A 4,180-nucleotide genomic window follows, 5' to 3' on the forward strand; every position below is an offset into this window, starting at 1 on the left:
CCTTTTTGTAGCCAAAATTTCTTGATAAAATTAGATTCTATGTATAGTATAAAGAGCAAACCTAAAACCAGGCATGGCAACACACACTTGGAACTCCTAGCACTTGGGAGGTCTGGCCAGGAGAATAAAGAGTTTGAGACTAGGGTTAGCTATATTGTGAGTTCAAGGCCACCCTGGGCTACAAGAGCCTGTCTTAAAACAAAAACAAAAACAGAAAGAAATGAGACTTGCCAATTAACTAAACAAAACTTGGGAAATCACCCACCCTACCAGCTGGTTCTCAACTGGGGGTGACTTTGTTCCCCAGGGAGGGGCTTGTGAAATCTGCACAAGTGTTCTTTGATTGCCAAACAGGAGGGAGTAGGTAGCAGTTGCAGACACTAGTGGGCAGAGGTGAAAGATGATGCTGAAGACGGTATCAGCCATAAGGAGGAATAATCACCCACCTTAGAATGTCAGTTGTGTTTGCAAGGTTTACAAGCCTTTCAGCTCTGAGGAATTGGAGGCTTTTAAAACTATGCAAAAGAATTTAGGCAAACATTTAATTTCCTAAATCCCAAAACATTTAAGAGTATTTCTGACCTCTTGTACAGGGAGCATCTGTTAACGGTTGGTTTTTAGTTTAGGGCTGGATCACTTGCACCCCCTTCTTCTGTTTGTTTTGCCTTGGTTTGTATCTTGCTGTGTAGCCCAGGCCTCCAATGCTCTGAGCCAAGCACAATATTCACAGCCTTACTGGGCCTGCATTAGTCAGCTCTGTGCTCAATGCTGTTTCCTGTTTATGAATAAGTGACCCACCAGAGAGTCCCCAGCTCCTAAGAGGTTGGGAGAGGATATAAAATTCAAGCTATTTCTGTCTCATTTCTCTGTCCCCTCACCTCATGTTGGGGATCAAGCCCAGGAACTTAGGCACACTGGGCAAGTGCTCTACCTCTGAGGCACACCCCCATTGGCTCTCTCTTTTTTAAAAAGTTAATGTGTGTGTGTGTGTGTGTGGTGTGATGTGTCGAACATGACACCGAGTATGTGTAGAGGTCAGAGGACAACATTTGAGATTCTGCTTTCTCTTTCCACCATGTAAATTCTGTGGATCAAATTTGGGTCGTCAAGCTTGCATGAAAAGTACTTTCTAATGCACTGAGCCATCTTGAAAGTCCCTTTGTCTCTGTTCTTACCGCTATGCACTGCCATCTTTAAAAAATCAGTTTCATAAGCTATAGAATTTGTGTAGTTGAACCGATACTGTCTCCTCCCCTACCCTGGTTTCAACACAAAGGAAGGAATATATACACGTCTACCGGTTCACATTCACAGTCTCAAGGCATTTTAATGATGTGAGTTCACCAAGTTCCACAAAGAGAAATGTCACTTCCATACTTCAGGCTGTTCCATCTGCTGTGCGTGACCCTGTGCAATCTCTTAAGTCACTGTTAGACCATGCAAAGGTGCTTCTTGGTGATCATCCGCGGCTCCACGTGGCTCTTTGTCAGCACTTCTGAGTCATGGCCCAGTACGTAAGAGCCAGTGGCATATGGTCCATGTCATTTGGTCTGACTCACTTGGGGGAAGCTCCATTGACCTGACATTGACCTGTTAGAAGACTCAAGAGGACACTCTGAACTTTATGTTTCCATCTCTCTATATCAACGAGTTCGGAACTATCCCTGGGACTCCATGCAACCTTCACCATTGCTTACCTTTGTCTTTCCCCTTGACTGAGATGCTCAGAGGCAGAGCCCACCCTGGCCGTGCTAGCCTCCTGCTTCACCCGGACATGTCTGAATGCTGCAACACACCCTCTGGCCTCCCATATTGCTATGTTACCCAGGATCCATCTCTCCAGCCTTCCCAGATATGACTGGGGCTGCCTTCTCTGCAGTCTTTGATGCTATTTGCCAATCTGTTTTTCTTGATATTCCCTTTTCCTGAGGAACGGGATTACATGCTCTCTCTCTCTCTCTCTCTCTCTCTCTCTCTCTCTCTCTCTCTCTCTCTCTGTGTGTCTCTCATGCTTTCCAGTCTCATTGAGCCAGTTTTTTGTTCCTTCTCTTCCCGTGGAGATAAAGGTTGTTTTTTGCTTCCCTCCTCTTTCTAGTTCATGCTCCATCCCTGGTGGCCCTGTCTATCACCAGGGTCTCCCACCATTCTGTGACCTGCAGCTCTATACCTGTTGAGTTTATACCCAAATACCAACAGCCCAGGAGAAGTGATGATGGTATATGCTCTGAAGAGTTAGCTATGGGATCAGGAGAAGACACAGCAGTAAAACCAGCCAATCCTGGGTCAGATCACTGGACTGGGTACTTCCAACTGATATTTGAGGTAGAGAGGACAAAACTATGGGAACAGAGGAAAAAAAAAGAGAAATCAGTAGTTTCCATGGGTGGGAGGAGTGTGAGTGAGACTGGGCACAGCAGAGTTCAGGGCAGTGGAACCACGTTGGATGATGCTGTTAGAAGCCATGGGTTGCATAGAATCCAAGTGGATCTTACTGACAACAGTGGACTCTAGGCAACAACGATGTGTTAATGTAGTATCATCATGGCCTGGAAGAAACAGGTTACTGTGCCTGAGATTTCAATAAGCACTGTTTGTATGTAAGGATGAGGGTGTATGGGAAAGAGCTGTGCTTTCTGTTTCAGGTTTGCCATGAAAAAAAAAACAACCTGTTATAATGAGATAAGAAATTATTGGGGGGGGGGGTTCTGGGGAGATGGTTCAATGGTTAAGAGCACTGTCTGCTCTTTCAGAGGTCCTGAGTTCAATTTCCAGCAACCATGTGGTGGCTCACAACCATCTGTAATGGGATCTGATGCCCTCTTTCTGCTGTGCAGGCATCCATGCAGATAGAGCACTCATATAAATAAACCTTTAAAAAATAAATTTAAGAAATTATTTTTCATTAGAACAACTCAGCAAAATAATATTATGGTTGATTATTGGATATTGTTTCACAAGTATGTTGAACAGGCTAACTCAATAAATAAACAGCAACTTCATAGATGAGAAAAAAAAAAGAAATCTTTCAACTTTGGCTTTTTAATCCACCCTATACAAACCAGCTATTTATAGTAAAGCCAAGTAAAGACAGACACACAGACACACCACAACTGCTTGAGTATATGAAGTCTCTAGGTGCTGGAGAGGTGACTCAGTGGTTAAGAGAATACGCTGTTCCTGCCGGGGACCTGAGTTGAGTTCCCTGGCACCCATATCAGGAGGCTCACAACCTGTAACTCCAGTTCCAGGAAATCCTACACCTTTGACCTAGGCAGGCACCTGTATTCGTGGGCACATACTTACATGTATGTGTGCATGGATGTACACACATACTTAAAAATAAATCTTTTGCTGGGTAGTGGTGGTACATGCCTTTAATCCCAGCACTTGGGAGGTAGAGGCAGGCGGATTTTTGAGTTCAAGGCCAGCCTGGTCTCACGGTTCCATGACAGCCAGAGCTACACAGAGAAACCCTGTCTTGAAAAGTCAAAGATAAATAAATACATAAATAAATAAATCTTTTTTTTTTTTTTTTTTTTTTTTTTTGGTTTTTGAGACAGGGTTTCTCTGTGTAACCCTGGCTGTCCTGGAACTCACGTTGTAGTGCTGGGATTAAAGGCGTGCACCACCACGCCCAGCTAAATAAATCTTTTGTTAAATTTATTAAAAATAAATCTTTTGAAATAGTTACAGTAAAACTGTTCTTGTTGATTTTCCTTTAAAACTCAACAAGATTTTTTTTTCTCCTATGAAATTATAATGAGCATGGTCATATAACCATGTAAACTCAAAATTAGGACAGAGAATGCTCTGAGGGGTAGCTTGGTCACTGTTATCATAAATGGCCTAACTCCAACAATATTACAAAAATATAAAATATGAATCAAAACTACAACTTCCCCTGTATAGTGCTTTAGAGAAGAAATGTAGGACCTTCTGGGTTTGGGCTCTTTTCCCCTCTCCTGATGCAAATCCACATTGTGGTTTTGGTGCAGTAGTGGTGGTGGTGGTGGTGGTGTGTGTGTGTGTGTATGAGTGTATGCATATGTGTGTCCATGTGTGTGTGTATATATGTGTGTGTGTGTGTGTGTATATATATGTGTGTGTATGTTGTGTTAGAAGTGTAGCTTGCGTCTGAACAGACCACACCAGGCCAAAGCAGTTCCACATGGCACAGGTT

The sequence above is a fragment of the Mus caroli genome, unplaced genomic scaffold (assembly GCF_978045245.1).
Source record: "Mus caroli unplaced genomic scaffold, Mus_caroli_1 scaffold_10, whole genome shotgun sequence".
Lineage (NCBI taxonomy): Eukaryota > Metazoa > Chordata > Mammalia > Rodentia > Muridae > Mus > Mus caroli.